Here is an 18,045-nt window from a genome sequence, read left to right as displayed (position 1 = left end):
TGATAACTAGCAACTTTTGGAAACTTTGCATTCATTAACTCATTTAGTCATCACCATAATCCATTAAAATGATCTCATTTTACAAATGAGGAAACTGTTGTAAAGTAGTTTGATGAAAATGCCAGAGCAGATTAGCAACAAGACCAGGGATTCTGAATCTATAGCCTGCCTTTCAGTTATCATTTGTATTATTATTATAATGATATAATTATATTTATATATAATATAATATATAACATATATAATATGTATTATAATATAATAATAATCCTTTTTTTTTAGATTTTATTTATTTGAGAGAGAATGAGAGAGAGAGATCACTAGAAGTGAAGGGCCACAAGGAGAACCAGACTCCCTGCTGAGCAGGGAGTCCGATGCAGCACTCAACCCTGGGACTCCAGGATCATGACCTGAACTGAAGGCAGTTGCTTAGCCAACTGAGCCACCCAGGCACCCCAAAGATTTCCTTTCCTAAAGAAATTTGAATCTCAACATTGAAAAATTATTGAAATAATATACAAAAATGTGATGCCTGTGATGTGCAATCCTTGTGCAATGTACAAATGACAGTCAGTTATAAATGTCACTGCACCTACAAAAGAGGAGGCTGAAAAATTCTTGTTTTTCAAGGTTCTTATTTATAACATATCCTTGTTAGGAATAGTTACCAGGAACAGGCAAAAATAATTAATAACCCTCAAAATCCAATTGCAAGCATCTCCTTAACCTAAAAAAACTCCACAAGCACATAACTGTGAGACTAATGCTAAAATGAATACAAATGTGTAAATTGCATGATTATGGCAGACATTTGTCAGCTAATTTGGCAACGAACCTAGCCCAGTGCGGCATTACAAGATATGTACAGCATTTCATTGCTGACATCCAGCAAGATTTTCATTTCACACCTTTATCTTTTTGCTCTGAAGCTTCCTTTATTATCATAACTAAGTTCACGTTGCCACTGCTTTCTGAATTTTTCATTCAGTGCTGTATCTTTAGTCTTTTATTAGTCTGTCATTTTGTTTCTTTAAAGTTCTATGACCCACTCTGCTAAAGCAGTGGGACTTTTTTTTTTTTTTTCTTTTGCAAACATGGTATTTAAAGCCTCCTTTTGGAAATAGCTATCGTAACGGAATCTCATTGCCTTCTGTCACCACTAAGCAACCTTAAACTAACTCATTCTAAGGGTCAGTTGTAACAAATATTATTGCAATTCATGATAGGCCACTGTGCTGTGTACATAGAGATTAAGAATAAATAAAGAGAGAGAGATTTAATAGTCCTGAAAGTTGTATTAAAGTTCTAACCAGAGTGCCAAAAGCATGGTTTGTTAACCAGACTTGGAATACTATATTTGACAATATGAGTGAATATATTGATTCATGGGTATTACCTTTTAAATGCAGTTAGACATAAAATTGAATAAATTCACCTTTATTGTGTATGACTTTTTTCTTAACAGCCAAAGTTTAATGAATGTGTCTCTGTATTTACAAAGACAGGGCAGAATAGTATAATATTGAAAACAAAGAACTATTTCAACTTTTCTTCCAGGGGAATTTCACTGAAACATAATGTTATTCCATTTATATTAGATAAGGATGATTTTTTAAAATAGGTGGTATAAAAGATAAGCAAGGTTACGGACTGCAGCAGTGTCTTGTCTAATTTAGTGTATGTTTTTGAGCCGATATGTATGTTTTTGAAAGTTTAACATTCAAATGAGTTGAAGAAGTACATCTTGGCCAGAAATATAATTTTTAATGTCATTATTTGAAGTACAAATAGTGTAGGATTCTTCGAGATACTTTTCAAGATGTCAGGTAAGGAAGGGTACAACACCTGAAACTATAAAAAAAAAAAAAAAAAAAAAAAAAAAAACAACGCAACATGTGCTATAAATCATAGTTTGTAAATCCTGGAACTTCTGGGTGAAAGAATGAGATAGATTGGTTAGATAAGGCTAGGGAAATTACAAAAAATGAGTATAACTGGTATTTAGCCAGGAAAGAGAATTAAAAAAATTAGAAGTCTTTCAGAAAGAGGAGGTGATTTAGTTAGAACTCTTTTAGGTACCTATGAGAAAAACCCAACTCAAACTTAGCTGATAAAAATTTAAGATGGAATTTGTAAGTCTCTGCCCTCAGGCATGCCTAGATCTGGGGCTAACACTTTTTCATGAGATTCTGTCACTCTCTTTATATTTCTCTTTTGGCTCTACCTGTCTCAGCTTCTCTTATCTTGTTGGCTCTGTTCTCCCATGCTGTACAAAGCCAAAAGCCTCGACACTCAGAGCCACAGCCTCCTATTAGCAAAAGGGATAAGAGAAACTTTTCTGTAGTTCCAACACAGAGGAGATGAGAAAGACTCTGATTACTGTGTCATTGACATGCTCACTTGGGGGTCCTGGTAGGTTTGGGGCACACAGTTTGATTCATGGTCCCACCAGGACCGTTTGAAGTGGGCAGGAGTTCTCCAAAGGGATAAAATGAATGACTGGGGAAGCATTCTAGAGGGACACAAAATGGTTTCTGCCTACAAGGGTGGAAAACTCTGTGATTTGCTATGTGTTGATTTGGTACCAGAAGCTTATGACAGTGGGCCTCAATGACTGTTTTTATGTGTAAAATGTTTTGGCCATTAGCCACTCAATCAATGTTAGTTTCCACTTGCTTTTTAAAAAAAAAAAAATTTAATGTAGTAGGAACACAATGTAATATCTACCCTTTTCATGGATTTTAACAGTGTACAATACAGCATTACTCATTACAAGCACAATATCGTGCAGATGATCCCTAGAACTTTTTCATTTTGCAGTTTGAAACTATATGCACATTGATTAACAACTCCCCATTTCTTTGTCTCCCGGCTCTAGCAAGTTTCCACATTCTTTTGCCCAGTGCAAATGAGTTCTGTGGTAGGTCAGATCAAAGCGCTGTAGGACACCATGGTTAATAGCATTAACCTAAAAGTAAGACCTAAGTTCAGATCTTGCTCAATCTATCTAGCTCTGAGACCTTGGATAAAATAATTAACTTCCCTAATCCTTGGTTTTCTCATGTGTAAAATGAGAATAATTTCTACCTTTGAATATATGAGAAACAAATTTTTAGAAAGTATATATCTGGCCTTTTTATGTTTTGGTCAAAAGAGTACAAAAGGGTATTTCCCCACTTGTTCTCTGATGCCTAGAATTCCATTATTAAGAAATAACTAGTTTTATTCCAGTGTTTAGAAATGAAAATATTAAAATGCAGACTTCCCATTGTAGAGAAATAGTCTCGTGCTAGCATAATGCTAACAGGATAATCTATAAGAGTAAACAACACATCAGCTCTGCTGCTTCCTCATTTTTGAGAATCAGGGAGAAGAAACAGCAGGACAGTGAAGGGGAAGAGGATCACTAGGTGGAAAGAATCAAAAAAAAAAAAAGAAAGAAAGAAAGAAAAGCATAGGGTGGAGAAGAACAAAAGACATGATTATTTTTCGTACAAGGAATGTTTGCATGAGTATTGAAAGACTTGTCAAAAGTTAGTCCAAGATTTTTAGCCTAAAAAATGAGGCCAGCAGATATAATAATATTGGGTAAAAGAAGGAAGTAGTTTTTAGGGCAAGATAAGTTGATGTGAATTTTTTTCTGGATGATAGCTAGAATCATCCCATTGGTTTTTGCCATGGGATGGTTCATGGGCCACATGTATAAACATGGTGGTTATTGGCATAGCAATGCTACCTAGGACCAGGCAAGGTGATGGAAGAAGGTCCAAAGAATGAATTTAAAAAGAAGGAGAAGAGTAAGAGAATGTATGTTGATTTCCGTTCTCCTACTAAGGGCACAGAAAGGAATGCAGAACCACGTAAAGGCAAGAGATCTTTACTAGCAGGATGAGCTCTCATAAGTTCCCTGAACAGCTTTCTCTTGAAGTCATAATTAATTTAGCTTTTCCCCGTGTTAGGAATCTATATTTCATTCTAGTTTTGCTGATAACTTGTAAAGGTCACATTCTGGAGGTCAGTTTGATTGTTAGCTAGTATTTAATAAACTGTTCTCTCAGTTCTTTTGTACTCTTTCTAGCATGTATTTCTTGCTTTACTAATTGACATTAAAAGCTAATGCTAAAGAAGAAATGTAGGGAAACATCTGAGTGTTTACCCTGATTAATGTGTTTCTGATGTTCTTGGCAGAAACACTAAGTATCAACTACAACTAACATATTTCAGTGTCCTGACATGCTTCTGGCCATCTCAAACTTGTGTTCAGATGCAGTTCATTTGGAGAATGCTAGTAGCCTCCTTTAGATTACAGTGTAAAATCCAGGGGAGTATATTTAAATGGGCAAGAAGCAGTTATGTTTTTTAAACTTTGGTGGGGAAAGTTGGGACACCTACAGAGTTCCTCACAATTACATAATCTAAACATTATGATACTGTAAAAAGAATACTAGCATATAATTGAAACCGATTACAACCAACAAATGAGTCATTAAAGTAACAAAAACTTCACGTGTCTACTTATAGTGGTCTTCCTTCTCATTTCAACCTTGTTAGACTGTTCAAACATCCACTAAAGTCACCATGTTTCTTTAGATAGATTCGGACTAAGTTTATGAGGTATCTATCTCCAGAATTATAGTGGTTTGTGTAAAATATTTCCCCGACAGCATATTTGTACTACAAGGACTAATTTTTGTGTATATACTAAGATATCTTTTTTTTTAGTTGGCTTAGGAAAGTTTCCATTGTGTGAATCAATATTAACAATAGAATAAAAGGAAAAAGCATCAGAAAGGACCAGAGCAGCCTCATTCTAATGAAAATATGTTTGAAAATTGCCAGTAAGCTCTGTTCAAATAATCTTTGCAAGGAATACCATCACTGGAAGTTGCCAATTATAAATACCCTGTATGTAACATAGCTTTAAATAGGTATGTTGCATATGTGATTTTTATACCAAAAGATCATAATAAAAATTGGAAATGAAGATAAAAGGCAATCAGACTACTTTGTGAGGACTACAAGTTAAATATCCTATGCAGATGTTCCTAAAGTGGTATTCCATCCATTTCATTTTCTCTTCTATGCACCTGTTAGCACAGATAGCAGTAAGATCCACTCAAAATTAGTTGAGTCACTATATTTAGTAACAAACAAACCTGCTATCAGTTAATGTCTAATTTGAAGTCATTTGAATTTAAACATATAAATCAGAAAAGATGACTCAGGGCAACACTTTCCTTACTGCTAATGCTCTTAATCAGAGAGTTTCTTTTGGTTTCTATGTATAGCAGCTGCAGATTTTATTTTTTGAAACCCTGGATTTTTAAAGGAATCAGACTTTTTCTTTGTCTCCCCATACTATAAATTATTATAACTAACATAGCTGAACCAAGTTCCCTTCTTTCTTTTCTTTCCCTTCTATGTTACTTTAATCCCAAGTCAGGAATGGGCAGCATTTAGAGGGAAAGAGACGGATACGTGCTGACATTGAAGTTGTTTCCCCTCCCTTCTTTCTAGAATATCTCCTCTTTTATCAGGGGTAATATGTAAACTTCCAACTAATATTTCATTTAATGAAAGTGTTTTGTTAGTTAATAAGGAAAGAGAAAGAGAGAAGTTTTCAGTGTTCATGCATTTGATAAATATTTGTTATATTCATTTTTTTAAAGATTTTATTTATTCTCTATTCATTTTTATCACCTGGATTTATTAATCTCAACAAACTTTGTACTCTCAGCAAACAGATTCTGCACTCAGATAGTACTCTTTCCCTTTTCTTAAAAGCCCTGCTGATGGCATGCAAACTTACATTCATTATTTCTGCTCTACATGTAGAATGTTAAAAAAAAAACAAAAAACCAACACTTGGATCATGCTGTTGCTTTGAAATGCTGTTGCTTTGAAACATGTCCTGAAAAATAATTACAAACTCACATTCCCTACAAATAATGAATTCACAGTTACACACTACAACTTGTTTATTAAAAGGAAGAGGTCACTAACTACTGGTTAACTATGCAAATTATTATGTGAAACAGAAAACATGTTTTGCTGAGTTTCTCTCCAAGTAAATTTATGCTAGTTAAATTTATACACAGTGAATCTATATTTTATATATTTTGATGTGAAAAATAAAACAAGTGAAAACATTGTAGAACTGGAAAATCTGTGACCACTCAAAATTACACTCATTCCCACGAGAATACATCATTTCCACCTCTGTCTAAAGACTTCTGCTTAATTGAATCTACCAATTTTAAATTGTGAAAAAATATAAAATATAATTGGTCTTGGGAGAAGAACAAATCATTTTCCTTTAATGTTTACCAGTATTGAATCCTAATTGAGAAATCGATATGTACTAGGGAGCAATAATATCTCAAGGCTAATTCAGAAGCCAATTGGTAGATGTGCTAGTAATGGGTTAGTGGGGTCAGGGAGGTATGGGTGAGGGGTATGAAATGAAATGTATTTCCTAGGAAAGTACCAAGAAACATGCCTTGAATTTCTGAAACACAGCTACCAAAAGTAAATTCATAAAAGTTCATTTTAAAAGGTATAATTTAGGGGGCTTCTGGGTGGTTCAATCAGTTGAGTGTCCTATTCTTGGTTTGGGCTCAGGTCATGATCACATGGGTCATGGAGTCTAGCCCCGTGTCGGACTCTGGGCTCAGTGGGAGTCTGCTTGAAGATTCTCTCCCTCTGCTCCTCCCCCAACTCATTCTCTCACTCTCTCTCCTTCTCTCTCTCTCTCAAATAAATCAGTTTTTTTAAAAAAGGTGTAATGTAGAATGTTATATTATATAAACAGCTGAAAGTTATCACCAGATTTTTCTGCCTTGAAAGATTCTTTCAGAGATCTATAAATAACTTATTCCCCTCAAATATGCTGGTTATGCTAAAAGGTGTGATAGCCATGTTATAGGACCTTTAAGCTAAGATACAAACAGTTTTTCTACTCAATTTCTATTAGGTGCACAGATGCTGTATACTGATTGCAAGCTAACTTCCTGAGAGTAGGAAGGAGTCTGGTTGTGACATTAAGCCAAAATATATAACTGATGGAAATGGCTAAGCTGGTGTCTCCTTCCTTTTGTATCTCATCCTTTCTGTAGTTGAGTGCTGCATGTACAAGGAGGATAACTAGGTGATACATTAAGTGTATGACCAAACAGTGACATGTTTTTGAGTGCAAAGGTATTCTATTACTAATGACACCAGGGGCACCTGGATGCTCAGTTGGTTAAACATTCAGCCCAGGTCATGATCTCAGTGTTGTGAGATAAAGCCACCCCTGTCCTCCACCTCTCGGTCTCCTCACTCAGTGGGGGGTCTGCCTGAGATTCTTTCCCTCCCACCCGCTGTGCCTCTCTCCCAGCTCACACACACATTCATTCTTTCTCAAATAAATAAATAAAATCTTTAAAAAAAATTTTAAATAATAATTACACCAGAACAAAAGGCATAAACTCCATCTATCCCAGAGGACTGAGGATTTGGGAACATAGGGAAATCTTTTTTTCAGTCATTTACACAGATAAGCATAAGTTTGCTGGTCTTATCTGTGTGCTATTTTAGTTGATGATCTAGACCTGAATTGCATTTAATAAAGCCAAGTTCCTGTTCTTCTTAATTTGGCACCAGTATTTCCAAAATTTAGAAACAACAGGTTTCTGTGAGGTTATCATAGCCAAATATACCAGCTGCATGAAGTAGTCAGAATTGAATATGGCTATGAGCCATTACAACTCTAAAAAACAGCAATTATGGCTCATGTTTAGAAATTTATCATATACAAGTCTGTGTTTTTCCAACCATATGTACACACACTGCTAATTATCTTCTCTATGCTATATAGTATTGTTAAACGTGCCTGCCCAGGAGGGGAAGTTAGAGAAGCTTCTATCACTATACATTAATAGTAACTGAATCAATTGCTCATTCTTTTCAAACTGCCCATGTAAGTTAGTTGTAACCATTTGAAAGAATTAATATTGAGGAAAAGGTATTCTACAGCAATAGTAATTTTTATGTGCAAATAAAAATTGAACTTTATTTTCTGGGAAACATGGTGTTTCTAGTAATAATAATGAATAAAGACATTTAAAAATTCCAGAAGACTTTGTACCATGGATAAAATAAATGTAAGAAGTAAAATAAGCAATTGAAAAACTGATTAGGATTATAAATATTTAGGATTACCTTTGCAGTAATCCCTAAATAAAACTTATAGTATATATGACTTTGATCATGTGCCAATAGTATAATTTTTTTCTACAAATTAACACTTAAATGTCATAATTTATCTAAAAGTGAATTATATTTAAGTGATGCTGAGAATTAACCATTATAGTTAAAGGTTTTAATCCTCTTTAACATCAGATTAAAATATGCAGCAAAAATAGTTGAGGTTCTTGATTTTCTTAATGGTCATCTATTGTGCAGAATTTAAGCACTATCTATTAGTTGAGGGGAAATTTAAATTTCCATTAAACACTCTAGGATGGGAACAATTAAGGCATTTATATATGTTGAAATGACTCAATTGAAACAGCTTTCTTTTTTTTTAATTTTTTAAAAATATTTTATTTATTTATTTGACAGAGAGAGATCACAAGTAGGCAGAGAGGCAGGCAGAGGGGGTGGGGGAAGCAGGCTCCCTGCGGAGCAGAGAGCCTGATGTGGGGCTCGATCCCAGGACCCTGAGATCATGACCTGAGCCAAAGGCAGAGGCTTTAACCCAATGAGCCACCCAGGCGCCCCTCCTTTTTATTTTTAAAATGACATACTCATTTGCTCTTTCATTCGACATATGTACCTTGAGTTAGTTCCTTACTCTGAGACAGTGCTCTGGTACCTGGGATACAGAGCTGAAGGTGTGCACCATCCAGTGGGGCAGCAGATGATCACAGCAAGGTGCTAAGTCTCAGCAGAGCTGTGAACAAGGTGCCATAGCATCCTCAGAGAAAGGAGCAATAGGCTTCCAGGCAAGGATCCTTAAATGAAAAGTTTGCTGACATTTACAGTAATAGCTTTTCAGATAGAAAAAGGGGGATTGTTGTGCCCGAGTTTTCACGTCTGAAAGGAGTATCACATAAGTGTGGGCTCCACTATGGTGAGCGGAGGTGATACGTGTAAGGACAGTGAGAAAAATGTGAAGAACTGTGTATACTCTGCTAAGGGAACGAGGTTTTACCTTGTGGTTTATGGAGATCCTGAGTCAGTTTTAACTAAGGGAATCCTATAAGAAAGGAAGAAGGAGCTAGATTTTTATTTCCAAAGAGGGGCAGAGGATCAAAGGATTTACTGAAGCACTGGAAATTCAGATAGAAAAGTGTTCTTTCCACCTTTAATTTCCCCAGCTGTGCTCTTCCTCTACTCCATCCACCCTTTCATCTTTAACCCTGCCCCTCCCTCACCCCTGAGTTGTTCTGCAGAAAATGGTCCTTCTTGCTGGTGGATTGTAGAATAATTTGGGATGGGGGAGTCTAGTGGTCCCACTGGAAAATGGTGTCTTATGTTAAGAGCTACACTAAGATGCTAGTCTGTTTCCCAGTCATGTTTCTTAAAGAAATTTTTTTTAAGCTTTTAATACAGAGGAATGTTGAATTATTTTTAAAAATGGCTATACTTTTTGAGATCTTTGAAAAATTTTAAAAAATCATTCTAAAAGTTTAGTAAAATTTTGATTTTCATATTTCTATGGGAAATCTATTTTGATATCACCAGCTAAAGAGCTCAATACTGACATGAATACATACATGAAATGGTCACTTCATCATACTTTAATTTTAAGAAAATTGCCTAATAATCCCTAGCATGTTTATTAATTCTGGCTAAACTTACCAGCCCAACTCAGTACTTTCAGGAAATGCTGCCACCAGGAGTTGCAGATTTTTCTGAGTGAAATGAAATTATTGATAAGATACTATCATCTTAAAATAGTAATCTAAATATATCTCCTAACAAAATTAATTTAAGGCAATAGATGAATTGGTAGACTCATGGTTAAAGAACATAGCATTTTCTATTTCAGACAATAATTAAGCCATATGTAAAAATAACACTAAATGTTAAGTCCTACTTTTAAAATTTCCCTTTGCTTATGTGACCATGACTCTAGAATTTATCTTGTCTGACACTAATTTGAATTCTACCTGTGAATCTTTTTTTCTCTCTGACCCAAAACCATCTACAACTACCCTTGAAATATATTTCTAAACTTCTATCTTAAGGTGGATGTGTTTATTGGTTCAGGAATTCAATTGCAAATGTTGTGAACATTTCAGGAATAAATGCAAGCTTGTCCTTCCTTCCTCCCCCAGTCCTCTTGAACATTCAGTCCCTGTTGCTCAGGCAGATGTGACTAGCTGCCCACTTCCTGTCTTTCTGGGGAGCAGGGCAATCATTTACATATTTAAGTGCTTTGATGAAGGTCAGATATACCAAGTTAATAAAAGCAGGAAGCAATTAAGATGCCTTCAGGGAAGAAAGGACGCATATATCAACAAAGCAACAATTTAGACAAAGTAGCTACTGTCAATAAACCTGAAAGCAATATTTAGACTAATGAGAGGAGATTACTGGAATGAGAAGTAGTAGATGTGGGTTCCAAACTTGGCTTTGCTGCTAATAGGCTGTATGGTCTTGAGAAAAAATTGGTCTTTTCTTGTTCTAGTTTTCTCACTTTTAAAATGAGAGTATTTTTTTTCTGCTCACTTCTAATGGATTGTAAATTTTTAAAATTGAATATCTAATGGATATCAGAACACTGGTTGGTTGGGGGTGGGGGAAGTTGCTGTAGATCCTGTAGTAACACTGCAGGAATGAAACCAGTGCAGGAATGAGACCAATGGGGGTATTGTGCTACATGTTAGGACATTTAATTCATACTGCCATGCTCTACTGGGCATAGTAGAAACTCTGTTGCAGACCTGTCCTTTCTGTCTCAAAAGAGGGCATGTTTTGAACAGACATATAGATTGAACTGAAAATTTCTCTTCTTGTTACAGTTCAGACTTTTCTCCTTTCAGTTATAGCCTTTTCTTCTCCATGAGAACCAGGGATATCACTGTGACTTTAATTCAGAGATAATTAATATGACACACTTTCCACCATCTTGACTTTTTGTGAGCCTATAACATTTAGCTGGCATTTTGGAATCTGGTCCAACATCCATGAAGGAGGTGTGACATCCTTCGTACACTGAGGAGGAAAGTGTTCTAATCTAGAACATTCAGAAAGGAAAAGTTACCCTCTCGTGGCTCACTTAAATGAAGGGTGAAATGCAGGCTATTATAGTGCTTCAGTCTTACTGAATCTGGAGAAGCTGGGGCATATTTGACCTCAGGCCCCACCTGCTCAGAAGCAGAGAATCCAGAAGCAAGCCCAGCACAGATATCTGGCTCTAGATGCTTGCTAATAAAATAACACAACTTGTGAACAAACTGTATATAAAAGCAAGTAGTAACACGATATATGAACCTTAGACATTAGAAAATCAATTGCCAAAATGATTTAAAAAAAATAATAAGTACATTGTTCCCTGGTCAGAGCCTCTGAAAAGAAATATAATTCAAGAGAGAAGGCAATTCTGACGTAAAGGGATTTCTCTGATGAGAAGGTTGAATGGTGCATATGTGTAAAAGAGGGAGGAAAATGCTCAAGTAAGGCCTGTGACGTGCTTATTAGTGGAGAAGATTAAAGTGCAGAAAAAGCTGAAGATTTCAAAATAAACTTAGCAAAAATAAAATTATAGGCAATGCTTAGAACATTATAGGTTCACTGTTTCAGATTGTGTACCAGTAGCAGATGAACAAAGAAATCAGAGTCCTTACCTTCTATTTTGCTTCCATTTTCTCCATCAAAAGGATTGATATTTACACGAGAAAAAGCAAAATAAACATGGATAAAATGAAAGTGGACCTCCTAATAGGTCAGGATTAAGAGTTTGTCGGTGGATGCTTTAAATGTATCCAGTTCCCCAATTCTGGAAGAATTCTGCTTTAGGAAATTTACACCTTCACCTTATAATAGTACTTTGTGTTTGTGAAGTGATTTCATATACTTAATTTTATTTGATAGTTTTAATGATTTGGTATGACTAACTGAGCAGGCATATTATGCCACTTTACAGAGAAGTAGATAAAGGCTCAAAGAATGATATTCTCAAGGTCATATTTTTAATAAATGACATAGCAGGGCTTATCTTAGCAGAGAGAATAGAGATGAGAAAGAGAATACTATTTGTAATTTTCAAAAGGTAGATCTTGGAAACCATAACAATAAGATTGATATCACTGATCCTCAAAATCTAAAATTATTTTGTATGTGATCTGGAAGCATTTACAAGGGGGTAATCTTTTTATTATTTTTATTTTTTTATCCCAATAAATGGGCAGAAGGAGAGGGAGAGAGAGAATCTTAAACAGGTTCTAAGACCAGCAAGAAGCTGGAGGTGAGGCTCAATCTCACAACCCTGAGATCATAACCTGAGCTGAAATTAAGAGTCGGATGCTTAACTGACTAAGCCACCCAGGCATCCCAAAAGGGTAATCTTGTACTTTGCCTGGTTTCGCTAAAAGTTAGCAGCAGTATAATTGCCTTTCCTTTTTAATTTAGATTCATCAGATACCTCTTTTTGAGAAATTGGCATACTTTCTCTTTCTTTGTAACAAAAATGGGACACTTGTTTGTACTGATCTTTATCGGGAGAGTGGAGATTTGCGACACATCACAGAACTCCATACTTGATTCTTCTGCGCTCTGCATTTTGAGATGGAAATTCAGTGCCCAGACAGAAACAACACTTCCTGGGCAGCAGAACACAGACAGTCTTCACTTTGCAGAGTGTCAGTTAGTGTGGTTTAATTAAATAGTACCAGTCATGGCTCAAATTTCCATGACGATGATGTATGAACTATGACTAATTATGTAAACTACAGATTTTGTTAGTAGATCTTCAGTCCACACATCACTAAGTGAATAACAGATGGGCATGTTGACTGCTGACCAATCATAGGACTTGTTGCAGAATTTGTCAGTGATTGCGCACTCTGCTTCTGTTATTCAGTTCAAGCCCTAATAGCAAAACTTGTGTTGTCTTCTTACCTCCCACTGAGAAAACCACGCACCATTTTACAAAAATGGATAATCACAAGAGGTAATTGACCAACAGATGAAATAAATAAAAAATGATAGTGCTGAAAGGGAAATATGAATCAAAAATAAATACAGGCCTAGAAGAAATAGCTGGCCTTGGGAATGTTGACTCTGCTGCCGTTCAAGAGATTCTAGAAACACAGCCCAAGGAACTAAGTGAAGGGGAACCTACAGACATAATTGGGCAAAGTGGCAAAAAACACACCTATGTTCCAGAGGAAGTGATGCTGGCAAAAAGAAAAAAAAAATCTTCTTTTTAAAGGAACACTCAAAGATGTTTTATGACGGTGAGAGCACAAGATGTAAAATGTGGGTAGCTGATCAAACTGTAGAGAGTGTGGCAATCTGCAAGGAATAGAAAAGATACTTGCTCTGTATTTTAAAATATTCAGGGAGAAGAAGGCAAGGCCTTTTCAAATTAGTTCTTATTAAAAAAATAGCTTTTCATCAAAACCAATAGCACCCCTCTCAGTTTTCAAATGTTGTAATTTATGATGTACTAAATAAATATTAGTTTCACTTCCTTTCATTTCTTTTTACATTTATATTATCAGTAAGAGAGTTTTTAATGTTTTGATGGAGTTTAAAGGTTATGAAACAAATGTAGTTCCCCCCCTTGATTATTAAGTTCATTGCACAATTTCATCATGGATGGTCATTTTTATAGTCCCACACCATCATGTAAAAACTTCCTCTTGTTTCAAATGCCCTGAACTGTGGGATGACAAAACAAAAACAAAAACAAAAAAGACATTGAAGGGGTGCCTGCATGGCTTAGTGGGTTAAGCCTCTGACTTCAGCTCAGGTCAGGTCATGGTCTCAGGGTCCTGGGATTGAGGTCCACATCAGGCTCTCTGCTCAACAGGGAGCCTGCTTCCCCTTTTCTCTCTGCCTACCTTTCTGCCTACTTGTGATCTCTCTCTCTCTCAAATAAGTAAATAAAATCTTTAAAATAAAAAGGCATTTAAGAGCAATAACAATAAAGGTATGTATTTAGAGTGTATTTAAAGTCATGGGTTGAGCACAAACTTAATATGAACAAATACTGTGACACTATGGTTAACCAAGTAGTGTGGTTGGGATTATAGTAATTGGCCTTTTTTTCCCCCACTACCATCTATCTCTACTGGTAATACAATCCCAACCATTGAATGAATGTTCAGTTCTGAGTTCCACATTTGAATAAGACTTTGTGGGGAAAGAAAACTACTTCATATTGATTACAGTTGAAGAGACTAGGGAGATGGGAGGGGTGCTCAAGTAAAGAATTGCTCTTACAGCAGTACCTGGGTGGCTTAGTCATTAAGTGTTGGCCTTTGGCTCAAGTCGTGATCCCAGGGTCCTGGAATCAAGCCCCACATCGGGCTTCCTGCTCAGGGGGAAGCCTGCTTCTTCCTCTGCTCATGTTCCCTCTCTTGCTCTCTCTCTGTCAAATAAATAAATGAAATCTTTTTTTAAAATTGCTCTTACAGAGGAAGTGGGAGTAAATTTATCCTGTGTAACTCCAGAGGGTGAGCCAGGAAGTTAATAGGGGATGTTTCAAAGAGACATCTTCCTCTTGGTTAAAATAATTCTTCTTCACATTGAGTTGCCCCAAAATGGAATCAGAGCACGTAGAATCACATTGCTGTGGTGTTGAGGTGTTTTTCAAGGTAACTATCTGCTGGCAGGGATGTCTTTCAGAGATCTGGGCTGGAAGAAAATCCCTAAAGCCCATTTCAGATATAAAAGGGTGTGATTCTAGAATCTATAATGGTGGGTTACAGCGACTATACCTCTATTTGTTGTTTAGTAAGAGATATGTCAGTCCTGATACAACATGAGGTATTGGTAAGAGAAATGATCTTTATGTCAGAAACACCATAATTAAAATCCCTGTTCAGATAACTGCACACCCTTGGGCAAGTTATTCTCTCCAAGCTTACTCTTTGTCTTCTGTAAAATAGAAATAATACCTGCTAATAACTGTTTTCTGAAGATTACAAATAATATATCTACCTAGTGTTTGTAAATATTAACTATTACTATATTTTAAAAAAACAACAAAAATATGAATACCCGGTGGATTTGAGGGATAGAAGAATTTTTTGCAATACCGAAAATGACAACTTATTAATTCTTTTTCATATTGCCAAAATATTTATGTCTCCAGTAGGTGTGAGATATGAATTTATAATAGCTCTATGGGAATAAGAAGTGCAAAACAGAAGTGGCAGAAATATAACTAGCCAAGAGAACACATTTGGGTAAGTCAAAATAAAGTTAGAATGAGTAAAACTCAAATCATCAGTCTAAAATAGTAAGACTTAGATATTCTTAATCAAGACTACAACAACAAAAAGACTATTGATTTTCTGATGGATCCTATTTTAATATTAATTATAAATCAAATAATTTTTCAGTTTGAATTCCTTGTTTTTATTTTTAATTTTTAAATAATATAGTAGAGAATACACAGTATTTACATAGTGAGGTCACTTTCCCCATAAAATTGTACATGGAATCATTTACTCAAAGTTAAATGGTAAAATCTAGACAAAATGAATAAAGTAAATAACATGGCCATCAGGAAGATTTGACTGGAAGTATTAACATATATACTGAAAGGATGTATTAGTAATAATTGAGAATGGAAAAGGAAATTAAAATAGCAAACCTAGAAATTACACAACTAGGCATTTCCTCCAGATAAACATCTTTGTTGTAGAAAAGGATACATCAGCTTATTAAAGCCTAACATCATTCTATGTTTTAGTGATATACTGAAATCTTCTTGTTTTGAGTTTAAGCTCACCGAAAAGTTGCCTTGTGTAGCTTATCAGCTAATCAAGACCATGGAATGTCTGGTTGTCTTAAATACCATGTAAAATAATCCATTATCCATTAACATCTGGTTTTCTACACCAGTCTCTGTGGGATTTATAGGGTAAGAGAGAAAAGGAACTTTCCATGTACTGACAAAGTTAAGCTTTAATTTTACAAGGATGAAGAGCAGCCTCTGGACTTTGATAGAATCACCAAGAATCACCAGTCTCACCCACATTATTTCTTGGGAGTCATCGAGATCCTCCCTTGATCATTCTCTGACCTTGAAACTTGCTCAGTTTCTTTGAAATTTCTTAGTCATGTTGGGTTTTATTTTGGTTTCATTTTTTTTCCCATAAAATTCTTAGACCAGGGTGGCTCAGTCTTTGGGCATCTGCCTTCAGCTCGGGTCGTGGTCCCGGGGTCCTAGGATCAAGCCCCACACTGGGCTTCCTGCTGAGCAGGAAGCCTGTTTCTCCCTCTCTCACTCCCCCTGCTTGTGTTCCCTCTCTTACACGCGCTCTCTCTCTCTGTCGAATGAATAAATAAAATCTTAAAAATAAATAAATAAAATAATAAAATAAAAATCTTTAAATAAAGATGGTAAACTTCAAAAAATTCTGGGGGTGCTTGAGTGGCTCAGCTGGTTAAGCCTCTGCCTTCGGCTCAGGTCATGATCTCAGGGTCCTGGGATGGAGCCCTGCATCGGACTCTCTGCTCTGCAGAAAGCCTGCTTCCCCCTCTGCCTGCCTCTCTGTCTACTTGTGATCTCTCCCTCTCTGTCAAATAAATAAATAAAATCTTTTAAAAAAAATTCTGTAGCTTAAATTATAATAATTCTCGGAAGAAGAAGAAAACACAATTTTTATCTCGTTTAATCCAGAGAATTATCATCTCTGGTTATATACACTACAAATATATGCTACAAATATAACTTATCACAAGATATTGTCATAGTAGGATATAATAAGTAATACAAATTAGTACTCTCCAGTTTAATTATGTAAGTGTTAAGCGGATACTCAGTTTAAAGCAATCAAAGACTAGGGTTGGTCAATTGCATGATGGTTTGGGTCTAATTTATTGATAAGAAATACATTGCAGAAGCAAGATTTAGAGAAGGGATTATCAAACAGAGTATTCATAAGAATTTCCATTTGAATTTCCAAGAATCACCCTTAAGGAGTATGATTCAGGGAGAATTATTACTTTTCTATTGTTCCTTTAACAAATTACCATGAATTCAGCAGTTTGCAAGAACACAAATTTATTGTCTAATAGTTTGTAGATCAGAGATCTGACTCCTCATATAGGTTATCACAAGAGTGAGATCAAATTGTCTCCTGCCCGGAATCTTATTGGTGGGGAGGTATGGGGATGGGGAGGCGGAGTACACTTCAGGCTCATTTAAGTTGTTTGCAGAACTTATTTCCATGTGTCTCTAGAACCAACTGCCTCTTTCCTTGCTGGCTCTCAGCTGGGGATTATTCTCAGAGTCTAGAAGTCTCCTTCATTTCCTGGCTCATTTCCTCCCTCTTCAATGGCAACAGTGGAAGTCTGAGTCCTTCTCATGCTTCTTACCACTTTGACCTCACCTTCTGCCTCAACTCTCTGGCCCCTACCTGATAAAAGCTCTTATTTTCATATGATTAGATTTTACCCACCTGGATAATCTCCTTATTTTAAGATCTGTAACCTTAACTACATCGTCAAAATCTTTTTACAATATAATAGAACATGTTCACAAATTCCATGGACCAGGGTATGGATATCTTCGGCGAACCATTACTCAGTGACTCTGGTCACACTCTAAGAAATCCTGGTATAGAGGCATAAAACTTGGGAACTAAATTTTCAAATGTGGTGGAAGATGTATCCATTCACTCTTAGGTAGAAGGGAAGACTATGAAATTAGTAAGAATGAGATCAGAGATGATGTAGAATCAACAGATAAAGGGTAGAAACTGCATTAAGCAAAAACAGTAGTATTTCTTAAATGCTTAAAGAACACTTGAATTTGGGCACCTGGGTGGCTCAGTCCGTTAAGCGGCTACCTTCGACTCTGATCGTGGTCTCTCT

The 18,045-nt window shown here is 35.9% G+C and overlaps 1 protein-coding gene across 7 annotated transcripts in view; it reads left to right on the top strand.

Moving 5' to 3' along the window:
- MAGI2 (membrane associated guanylate kinase, WW and PDZ domain containing 2) overlaps nt 1–18,045 on the top strand; it is a 1,359,941-nt gene that overhangs the window by 277,211 nt on the left and 1,064,685 nt on the right. The gene's annotated exons all lie outside the window — the stretch shown is intronic.

The sequence above is a fragment of the Mustela lutreola genome, chromosome 4 (assembly GCF_030435805.1).
Source record: "Mustela lutreola isolate mMusLut2 chromosome 4, mMusLut2.pri, whole genome shotgun sequence".
NCBI classification, from domain to species: Eukaryota; Metazoa; Chordata; class Mammalia; order Carnivora; family Mustelidae; genus Mustela; species Mustela lutreola.
This window is presented reverse-complemented; position numbering and strand designations above follow the sequence as displayed.